This window comes from Globicephala melas, chromosome 17 (assembly GCF_963455315.2).
Source record: "Globicephala melas chromosome 17, mGloMel1.2, whole genome shotgun sequence".
Taxonomy (NCBI): domain Eukaryota; kingdom Metazoa; phylum Chordata; class Mammalia; order Artiodactyla; family Delphinidae; genus Globicephala; species Globicephala melas.
Window position 1 is genome coordinate 37,664,107 of NC_083330.1, and position 12,472 is coordinate 37,676,578.

General features: G+C 39.1%; 1 long non-coding RNA gene across 1 annotated transcript in view; it reads right to left on the reverse strand.

The window, feature by feature from the left end:
* Positions 1–219: 219 nt before the first annotated feature.
* LOC132593761 (uncharacterized) overlaps positions 220–12,472 on the reverse strand; it is a 138,230-nt gene continuing 125,977 nt past the window's right edge. The window contains exon 3 of the long non-coding RNA XR_009559569.1: positions 220–548. This is a non-coding gene — a long non-coding RNA (uncharacterized lncRNA). The remainder of the gene's footprint in view (positions 549–12,472) is intronic.

The following is a 12,472-nucleotide window of genomic DNA, read 5'->3' on the forward strand; positions in this document are numbered from 1 at the left end:
GGGCTTCTCTGCAGACTGAGCCTGCAGGGGGACCCCTTCTGCCAGGATTTCATGCCAGCCCAGACCTGCTGTTTGTCACCTGCTCCACCACTTCCCCAGCTGCCCATCGTTGGCTCGTCAAAGCCCCCCACCCACCCAGCCTCCCTCAGCAGATACTTGTCTGATTGAAGCAGAGAGTGTGCCCCAGCAAGACATCTTATCTCCTCCCAAATCCTGGATCATACACTACTTCCAACACAATTTTACCGACGATTCACTACCACAACAGGGAGAATACTGTATCAACAGAAGACAAACTTCAACTCCATTTTCTTATGGAATGCCACATGTTGATTCCAATGTTATTAAAGTCACTGGCGTTGACTGGGGAGCATCGTAATAACATTCTCTGATGCTACTTGCTGTGTGCCCCCGTGACTGTGCCCTTTCGTCCTGAGTAGCATCCCAGCAGCAAAGCCTATTCGTGCATTCTACACGCCATCTTCTTCCTTGTTATTGGATGACTTTTCACTTGGCCTTTTCCGGAGATCAGCCCCTCAGAATGTCATCTGGAAAAATGGAGAGTGGAAACACTGCTTTAAATTAAAAAGCAAAAAATGTAAAGAGAGAGAAAGAGACTTTTCATCAGCCTAAATTAGACCCAATTTTCCCACTCTGTCGCCATCCTCTCAGGGGCTGGCACCTTCTTCAGAAGCTGTCCCTATTTCTTCTAACTATGACAGAGGGGGGCAGCGAGAGAGAGAGAGAGAGAGAGAGAGAGAGAGAGCGCCATCCAATGCATTGGATAGATTTGGCTGGATTGATGTCATTGCTCATTAAGGAAACAGGCAATCTGCTTTTCATTCTCATTGTAGAAAATAAATCTGCACAGAACCCAGCCAAATAATGTGTAGCAAATGATCAATGTTATCTGAGGGAGAAGATGATTGATCCTTTATTTCTTACACCCTCTCATGCATAATGCAACAAATCTACGATGTCCTCAGCTTGCCTCAGGACCTAGCCATGATGTACCGTATTACCATGCACGACACTCACTCTGAATTTCTAGTGACAATCTCCATATCCCTGAGTTAGTGGCAGCCAGGAATGCTTCAGAATTCAAGAGTCCCTGATAGTGGTATGATGGATTTTCAAATCCCTTCCAGGCCTTCTTACAAACACACGCATGACTCATGGCAAGTCTCAGAGACTTCAGGTCTCCATATCCGCTAATGCAAAACAGAATTGGAAATGTTGGCTTCTTTCAGAATATCACATAAAAGATCAGAAAAGTAGGAATCTTCTGAAGCACCAAAAATGACAGAGATGGCTAACAAGGAAAATTAACCATGTTTACTTCGCACGATAACAATTAAATTTCAGAGGACCAAGGTATTTGTTTGTGATTTTGGAGAAAGCTGGCTCCTTAAATGTTGTATTTTAAGTTGATATTATTTTGTGGCAATTTCTATACACTCAATAAATAATGATAGTGATGATGATAACAGTAATGGCACTAGTATTTGTAGACACTTATTGGACAGGCTTTGAGTTAAGCACTGTATATGTGTTATCTCATGTAATAGAGTCTGAGGCTTGGAGAACTTAATTAACTCGCCCATAGTTCATGGCTAAAAACCAGTAGATTCCAGAGTCAACACTACTAATCTGTATATATGAATGTTACTGGAGTGGAATTGGGGCCAAAATGGAAAAATCAAAATGGATCATCAAAGTGTAATTGGCCATCTTCAATAACTAGGCTGGTAGAACACTTAGTAAATCTAGCAAAATGAAAAGAGCAGATGAGTTTTAGCTCTTACTATGACCCAGTCATCATACTAGATTATTTACATAAATTTCAATAATAATAATAATGTTAAAACAATAACCAATCTCTGGGGTATAATATCACCCCTCTACTGGTTATTAAGCAATTGTTTCTCAGTTTCAAACCAACTGTTTTTCTGTTCTACTCTCTGTGCTGGGGCTGAGAATCTGCAGACCTCATTTCTGCTTTGCCAGCTGATCCATTAGGCTCTGCCAATAGGGAGCACCAGAGAGAGACTGCAAGGCTTCAGGAGGAAGCAGGGATTTGATGCTTCTGGTTTTATTTCCTGTTCTTGTCAGCATCATCTCAGCAACAATTCTTAGCCCTGGCAGCAGCAGCTCATTCCAGCTTGCAGCAGTAGCTTTCATTCCATTAGCAATAGCGATTCAACTGTGTACTTTTTCTACCACTCATAGAACCAGCCTCATGATGCTACCCTTCAGTGACCCCAGCCCAGCCAGCCAGCACAGCCTCCTCAGAGATCAGCATACAAGCTCTGCAGGGCCCCTTCTCCAATCCTCTGAGTTGTAAGAAGTCCAACTTATTCCTTTTGTTTCCCCAGCCAAGGGTCTTGGTAGCTGCTTCCTGCATCATCACCTCCATGATACCTAGGTATTCATTTTTAACCTTTCATTTCTCCAATCCCAGATTAACAATTCTTAATATTAACTTCTCCCTGTTAATATAACTGGTACAGTTGCTGCCTCCTGACCAGAACCCAAGTGATACAACCCTCAATTCAGAGATGACAGTAAGTTGCTCACATTCACTACTGAGTTGATTAAAGGAGTTGAGGTGAAATCAAACCACAGGTCTATCTGTTCTCCAATTCCCCATTATGCCTCCCCAAATAAGGCAACGGTATCTATTTTTGCCTATGTTGAATAAAAGGACACACATGGAAAACATACAACAGCATGCAAATTATAGCCAAAAAATATCTGGATGCTGTGTAAAATGATGGCATTGCATGCATTGAAATTTCTTATCAATATTTGTATTAATAATAATAATGACTGTCATGTCTGTTAAGGGGATTCCATCACACTGAAATGTCTTGTTCAGTGAGTTAGCTTGCTTCTCTGTTTAATACAATGTAAGTTCCTCTCAGGGTACAAGAAAATGCCATGCAACCCTCTACTGGTATGTCCAGTGATCACAACACCTGCATAGTTCTAACTCTGCAATGAAATTTTGGGCAGAGAACAAGAAATGAGTTGTAACCCAAGCCATCATCATTCTCAAAATTAAAAAGGCATCCAAAACTTTAAAAAGATCTTGGTAGATTTGTCACTTGTATCTAGCAGGACTCCATGATGTAATGACAGATACCCCAGAGACCAAGAGAGTGTAGGATTAAAGGGCATACTGTGTGTGCCAAAATGGACAGTGACCTCAGACTCACTAGACCAGCAAGGTAATTATTACAGCTATACCTACTCTCTAAGACTTAAGATGGTTGACGAATGCAAAGACTAAGAATACTGGGAGTTCAAAATCTATACTGATCAGAAGCCAAGAAATCAGAAATGATTCCCAGATGAGAACACTAAGGCCTCACCAGGACATGATATAAAATAAGGTAAACTATGCTTATTAAGGTAAATAGGCCTAGAAATATTTACAAGTCTTATATTACCCCAGGTCCATAGCATACATATTAAAATGAAAGTAGAAGTTCTTATGCCTCCTGAGATTGAGACACACACACACACACACACACACACACGCACACAATTTCTCCTTAGAAAATTTTGTTGTTTTCCAAATCACAGGTGCATGGTACTAGTATTTTTTGTTTTTTACTATGTGTTAAAGTGTAAATATAATGGGAGGGACTATCTTTTCTCTTTACATTTGCAAATTCACCCAAAGGCCATATTGCAGGGAGTCCATCTAAGGCACACGACAAACACACTCACATTTCTAGAAAATCCTAACAGAGCCCATGGGACATAATGAGTAATTTGACCAACGTGGTGGCCTAAACCACAGTAAAAGGTAAAGTGGTGGCCTGTAGAGAAAAATTGTCACCTTCTTCCAAAGTAATGCTTCATTCTAAATAAGGGCGCCTGGCAACACCTACCACAATGTAACACATCCAGCGGATACCTAATAAATACTGGTTGCCTCTGATAACACTGACAGAACACAAAGGCATTATAATGAATAGTGGGTGATAAAAATATATATATAGGTAATGGCTTAGTAGTGGTTGTCTCTTTCAACAGCAGTTTAGAGCAACTAAGGCTGCTATTATGGTATAGAGAGATAACACTAGATGTGAAAACTGAAATTCCCTCATCTTGTGTCACCCAAGGAAAAAGGAACTAGGATGAGGGCACAGGTTTCCTTTTAGCAGCATAAAAGAAACATAAAAGAAGTCACTGATCATTTGGAAGCTGTACTCAAGAATCCACACCATCTATTAATTTGGAGATAGTCAGGAAACAACCACCCATTGCAACAGAAGGTGGTAAAAGTCAACATATAAGAGATAATTGGTGGTTAACATTATTAGTGGTCCTAAAAGTCATTGTGCACATGTGCTGCTGCATGGACTTAGGAATTCACCAAGCCCAACAGCTAAGGGCTAGAATGTAGGGAATTAAAGTTATAATGTAACCAAGCTTATTTATCTCATCTATAAAGAAGGGAAGTATCAACAGAAGAAGATGTGTAATCAAGGAAAAGGAAGGCTGCAGAAAACCATAATTCGAAAAGATACATGCACCACAATGTTCTTTGCAGCACTATTTACAATATCCAGGACATGGAAGCAACCTAAATGTCCATAAATAGAGGAATGGATAAAGACGATGTGGTATATATATATATATATATATATATATATATATATATATATACAATGGAATATTACTCAGCCATAAGAAACAAAATAATGCCATTTGCAGCAACATGGATGGACCTAGAGATTATCATACTGAGAGAAGTAAGTCAGACAGAGAAAGACAAATATCATATGATATCGCTCATATGTGGAATCTAAAAAAGTGGTACAAATGAACCTATTTACAAAACAGAAATAGAGTCACAGATGTAGAAAACAAACTTATGGTTACCAAGGGGGAAAGTGGGGGAGGGATAAATTGGGAGACTGTGATTGACATGTACACTACTATATATAAAATAGATAACAAATAAGAACCTACTGTATAGCACAGAGAATCTACTCAATACTCTGTAATGACCAATATGGGAAAAAGATCCAAAAAAGAGTGGATGTATGTATATGTATAACTGATTCACTTTGCTATACATCTGAAACTAACACAACATTGTAAATCAACTATACTGTAATAAAATTAACATTAAAAAAAGGAAAAGGAAGGCCAAAGAATGTGAATTTGTCAGTGTTTATCCAATAGATAAACATTGTATTAAGAAACACCTGTTCTTGTTACTGAAACAACTCTACTTTAGGGTGCAGGAATAATTAACCTAGGTATAAGAGGCTGGCATAAGAAATAGGTGGTTAGGAGAACCTTCAAGATGGCGGGGGAGTAAGCTGTGGAGATCACCTTCCTCCTCACAAATACATCAAAAATACATCTACATGTGGAACAACTCCTACAGGACACCTATTGAACACTGGCAGAAGACCTCAGACTTCCCAAAAGGCAAGAAACTCCCCCATGTACCTGGGTAGGGTAAAAGAAAAAAGAAAAAACAGACACAAAAAAAATAGGGATGGGACTTGCACCACTTAGAGGGAGCTGTGAGGGAGGAAAATTTTCCATACACTAGGAAGCCCCTTCACTGGTGGAGATGTGGGGGGGGAGGTGGCAGGGGGAAGATTCAGAGCCATGGAGGAGAGCGCAGCAACAGGGGTGCAGAGGGCAAAGCGGAGAGATTCCCGCTCAGATGATCAGTGCCAAGCAGCACTCACCAGCCTGAGACGCTTGTCTGCTCACCTGCAGAGGTGGGTGGGGGCTGGGAGCTGAGGCTTGGGCTTCAGAGGTCAGATCTCAGGGAGAGGACTGGGGTTGGCTGTGTGAACACAGCCTGAACACAGCTGTGCACCACAGCTAGCCGGGAGGGAGTCTGGGAAAAAGTCTGGAACTACCTAAGAGGCAAGAAACCATTGTTTCAGGGTGCACAAGGAGAGAGGATTCAGAGCACCACCCAAATGAACTCCAGAGATGGACGCGAGCTGGGGCTATCAGCGCAGACACCAGAGACGGGCATGAAATGCTAACACTGCTGCTGCAGCCACCAAGAATCCTGGATGCAAGCACAGGTCACTATCCACATCTCCCTTCCAGGGAGCATGTGCAGCCCACCCCTGCCAGGGTCCCGTGATCCAGGGACAGCATCCCCGGGAGAACACATGGCATGGCCCAGGCAGTTGCAACATGATTACGGCCTCTGTCACCACAGACTCGTCCCGCATTCCATACCCCTCCATCCCCCGAGCCTGAGTGAGCCAGAGCCACATAATCAGCCACTCCTTTAACCCCCTCCTGTCTGGGTGAAGAACAGATGCCAGTGGGTGACCTACATGCAGAGCCAGGGCCAAAGACAAAGCTGAACCCAAGGAGGTGTCCGAACAAAGAAGAGAAAGGGAAATTTCTCCATGCAGCCTCAGGAGCAGTGGATTAATCTCCACAATCAACTTGATGTATCCTGCATCTGTGGAATACCTGAGTAGACAATGAATCAGCCCAAAATTGAGGTGGTGAATTTTGGAAGCAACTATAGACTTGGGGTTTGCTCTATGTGACTGACTAGTTTCTGATTTTTATGTATATCTTAGTTTAATTTTTACCACTTGTTATCACTGGTGGATTTTTTTATTGGTTTTGTTGCTCTCCTCTCTTTTCTTTTTTATTACTTTTTTATTTTAATAATATTATTTTAATTTTTTATTTTAATAACTTTATTTTTTATATTATTTTATTTTTTCTTTCTTTCTTTTTTTTCTCCCTTTTCTTCTGAGCCATGTAGCCATGGTGCTCTGGCTGGATGTCAGGCCTCAGCCTCTGAGGTGAGAGAGCCAAGTTCAGGACACTGGTCCACCAGAGACCTCCAGCCACACATAATATCAGTCGGTGAGAGCTGTCCCAGAGATATCCATCTCAACGCTAAGACCCATCTCCACTCAAAGACCAGCAAGCTCCAGTGCTGGATGCCCCATGTCAAAAAACTAACAGGATAGGAACACAACCCCACCCATTAGCAGGGAGACTACCTAAAATCATATAACTTCACAGACACCACAAAACACACAACTGGATGTGGTCCTGCCCACCAGAAAGACAAGATGCAACCTCATCTACCAGAACACAGGCACCAGTTCCCTCCACAAGGAAAACTAAACACACCACTAAGCAAACCTAACCCACTGGGGGCAGACACCAAAAAGAATGGGAACTATGAACCTGCAGCCTGCAAAATGGACACCTCAAACACAGTAAGTTAAGCAAAATGAGAAGACAGAGAAAAACACAGTAGATGAAGGAGGAAGGGAAAAACCCACCAGATCAAATAAATGAAGAGGGAATAGGCAATCTACCTGAAAAAGAATTCAGAGTAATGATAGTAAACATGATCCAAACTCTTGCAAATAGAAAGGAGAAAATATAAGAAATGTTTAACAAGGACCCAGAAGAACTAAAGGGCAAACAAACAATGATGAACAACACAGTAAATGAAATTAAATATTCTCTAGAAGGAATCAATAGCAGAATAACTCAGACAGAAGAACAGATAAGTGACCTGGAAGATAAAATAGTGGAAATAACTACTGCAGAGCAGAATAAAGAAAAAAGAATGAAAAGAATGGAGAACAATCTCAGAGACCTCTGGGATAACAATAAGTGCACCAACATTCTAATTATAGTGGTCCCAGAAGAAGAAAAGAAAAAGAAAGGGACTGAGAAAATATTTGAAGAGATTATAGTTGAACTCCCCCAGTATGGGAAAGAAAATAGTCAATCAAGTCCAGGAAGTGCAGAGAGTTCAATACAGGATAAATCCAAGGAGAAACACACTGACACATATTAATCAAACTATCAGAGATTAAATACAAAGAAAAAAATATTAAAAGCAGCAAGGGAAAAGCAACAAATAACATAAAAGGGAATCCCCATAAGGTTAATAGCTGATCTTTCAGCAGAAACTCTGCAAGCCAGAAGGGAGTGGCAGGACATATGTAAAGTGATGAAAGGGCAAAGCCTACAACCAAGATTACTCTACCCAGCAAAGATCTCATTCAGATTCGATGGAGAAATCAAAACATTTACAGACAAGCAAAAGCCAAGAGAATTCCACACCACCAAACCAGCTTTACAACAAATGTTAAAGGAACTTCCCTAGGTAGGAAACACAAGAGAAGGAAAAGACCTACAATAAAAACCCAAAATATTTAAGAAAATGGTAATAGGAACATATATATTGATAACTACCTTAAATGTAAATGGATTAAATGTTCTAACCAAAAGACATAGACTGGCTGAATGGACACAAAAACAAGACTGGTAGATATGCTGCCTACAAGAGACCCACTTCAGTCTTAAGGACACATACAGAGAGAAAGTGAGGGGATGGAAAAAGTTATTCAATGCAAATGGAAATCAAAAGAAACCTGGAGCAGCAATTCTCATATCAGACAAAACAGACTTTAAAATAAAAACTATTACAAGAGACAAAGAAGAACACTACATAATGATCAAGGGATCAATCCAGAAGAAGATATAACAATTGTAAATCTTTATGCACCCAACAAAGGAGCACCTCAATACATAAGGCAAATGCTAACAGCCATAAAATGGGAAACTGACACAATATACACAATAATAGTAAGGGACTTTAACACCCCACTTTCACCAATGAACAGATCATCCAAAATGAAAATAAATAAGGAAACACAAGCTTTAAATGACACATTAAACAAGATGGATTTAATTGATAAGACATTCAATCCAAAATCAACAGAATACACTTTCTTCTCAAGTGCTCATGGAACATCCTCCAGGATAGATCATATCTTGGGTCACAAATCAAGCCTTGGTGAATTTAAGAAAATTGAAATCATATCAAGTATCTTTTCTGACCACAATGCTATGACACTAGATATCAACTACAGGGGAAAAAAAACTATAAAAAATACAAACACATGGAGGCTAAACACTATGCTACTAAATAACCAAGAGATCATTGAAGAAATCAAAGAGGAAATCAAATACCTAGAAACAAATGACAATGAAAACAAGTCAACCCAAAACCTATGGGATGCAGCAAAAGCAGTTCTAAGAGGGATGTTTATAGCAATACAATCCTACTTCAAGAAACAAAAAACATCTCAAATAAACAACCTAACCTTACACCTACAGAAATTAAAGAAAGAAGAACAAAAAAACCAAGTTAGCAGAAGGAAAGAATTCATAAATATCAGATCAGAAATAAATGAAAAAGAAATGAAGAAAACAATAGCAAAGATCAATGAAACCGAAAGCTGGTTCTTTGAGAAGATAAACACAATTGATAAACCATTAGCCAGAATCATCAAGAAAAAAAGGGAGAAGACTCAAATCAGCAGAATTATAAATGAAAAAGGAGAAGTAACAAATCATGCTGCAGAAATACAAAGGATCATGAGAGATTACTACAAGGAACTACATGCCAATAACATGGATAACCTGGAGGAAATGGACAAATTCTTAGAAAAGCACAACCTTCTGAGACTAAACCAGGAAGAAATAGAAAATATAAACAGACCAATCACAAGCACTGAAATTGAGACTGTGATTAAAAATCTTCCAACAAACAAAAGCCCACAACCACATGGATTCACACGTGACTTCTATCAAACTTCTAGACAAGAGCTAACACCACCTTCTCAAAATCTTCCAAAATAGAGCAGAGGGAGGAACACTCTCCAAACTCATTCTATGAGGTTACCATCACCCTGATACCAAAACCAGACAAACATGTCACAAAAAAAGAAAACCAATACCAAAGGTAAATATAGATGTAAAAATCCTCAACAAAATTCTAGCAATCAGAATCCAACAGCACATTAAAAGGATCATACACCATGATCAAGTGGGGATTATACCAGGAATGCAAGGATTCTATAATATATGGAAATCAATCAATGTGACACACCATATTAACAAACTGAAGGATAAAAACCATATGATCAGCTCAATAGATGCAGAGAAAGCTTTTGACAAAATTCAACACTCATTTATGATAAAAACCCTCCAGAAAGTAGGCATAGGGGGAACTTACCTCAACATAATAAAAGCCATATATGACACCCACAACCAACATTGTTCTCAATGGTGAAAAACTGAAACCATTTCCCCTAAGATCAGGAAAAATACAGGGTTGCCCACTCTCACCACAATTATTCAACATAGTTTTGGAAGTTTTAGCCACAGCAATCGGAGAAGAAAAAGAAATAAAAGGAATCCAAATCAGAAAAGAAGAAGTAAAGCTGTCACTGTTTGCAGATGACATGATACTGTACATAGAGAATCCTAAAGATGCTACCAGAAAACTACTAGAGCTAATCAATGAATTTGGTAAAGTAGCAGAATACAATATTAATGCACAGAAATCTCTTGCATTCCTATACACTAATGATGAAAAACCTGAAAGAGAAATTAAGGAAACACTCCCATTTACCATTGCAAAAAAAAAAAAGAATAAAATACCTAGGAATAAACCTACCGAAGGAGACAAAGGCCTGTATGCAGAAAACTATAAGACACTGATGAAAGAAATTAAAGATAATATAAACAGATGGAGAAATATACCATGTTCTTGGATTGGAAGAATCAACATTTGAAAATGACTATACTTCCCAAAACAACCTACAGATTCAATGCAATCTCTATCAAACTACCAATGGCATTTTTCACAGAACTAGAACAAAAAATTTCAAAATTTGTATGGAAACACATAAAACCCTGAATAGGCAAAACAATCTTCAGAAAGAAAAATGGAGCTGGAGGAATCAGGCTCCTTGATTTCAGACTACAGAGCTACAGTAATCAAGACAGTATGGTACTGGCACAAAAACAGTAATATAGATCAATGGAACAGGATAGAAAGCCCAGAGATAAACCCACACACATATGGTCACCTTATTTTTGATAAAGAAGGCAAGAATATACAATGGAGAATAGACAGCCTCTTCAATAAGTGGTTCTGGGAAAACCGAACAGCTACATGTAAAAGAATGAAATTTGAACACTCCCTAACACCATACACAAAAATAAACTCAAAATGGATTAAAGACCTAAATATAAGGCCAGACACTATAAAACTCTTAGATGAAAACATAGGGAGAACATTCTATGATATAAATCACAGCAAGATCCTTTTTGACCCACCTCCTAGAGTAATGGAAATAAAAAAATAAATAAACAAATGGGATCTAATGAAACTTAAAAGCTTTTGCACAGCACAGGAAATCATACACAAGATGAAAAGACAACTCTCATTATGGGAGAAGATACTTGCAAATGAAGCAACCGACAAAGGATTAATCTCCAAAATATACAAGCAGCTCATGCAGCTCAATATCAAAAAAACAAACAACCCAATCCAAAAATGGACAGAAGACCTAAACAGACATTTCTCCAAAGAAGATATTCAGATTGCCAACAAGCACATGAAAGGATGCTCAACATCACTAATCATTAGAGAAATGCAAATCAAAACTACAATGAGGCATCACCTCACACCAGTCAGAATGGCCATCATCAAAAAATCTACAAACAATGCTGGAGTGGGTGTAGAGAAAAGGGAACCCTCTTGCACTGTTGGTGGGAATGTAAACTGATACAGCCACTATGGAGAACAGTATGGAGGTTCCTTAAAAAACTAAAATTAAAACTACCATATGACCCAGCAATCCAATTACTGGGCATATACCCTGAGAAAACCATAATTCAAAGAGACACATGCACTCCAATGTTCATTGCAGAACTATTTACAATAGCCAGGACATGGAAGCAACTTAAGTATCCATCAACAGGTGAATGGATAAAGAAGATGTGGCACATATATACAATGGAATATTACTCAGACATAAAAAGAAACTAAATTGAGTTATTTATAGTGAAGTGGATGGAGAGAAAAACAAATACCATATGCTAACACGTATATATGTAGTCTAAAAAAAAGATAATTGTATCTGAAGAACCTAGGGGCAAGACAGGAATAAAGACACAGATGTAGAGAATGGACTTGTGGGCACAGGGAGGGGGAACTGTAAGCTGTGACAAAGTGAGAGAGCAGCATGGACATATATACACTACCAGATGTAAAATAGATAGCTAGTGTGAAGCAGCTGCATAGCACAGGGAGATCAGCTCGGTGCTTTGTGAACACCTAGAGGGGTGGGATAGGGAGGGTGGGAGGGAGACGCAAGAGAGTGGGGATATGAGGATATATATATACATATAGCTGAGTCACTTTGTTATACAGCAGAAACTAGCACAACAATGTAAAGCAATTATACTCCAATAAAGATGTTAAAATAAATAGAGAAATAAAAATTCTGAAAAAAAAAAGGAAATAGGTGGTTAAGGGATAGAAAAGGAAATTAGTATAAGTCACATCAAGCTGTTTTAGTGTCACATAGGGTAGTAAAGGCAGGCCTTGCAGTCCTGAAATCCATAT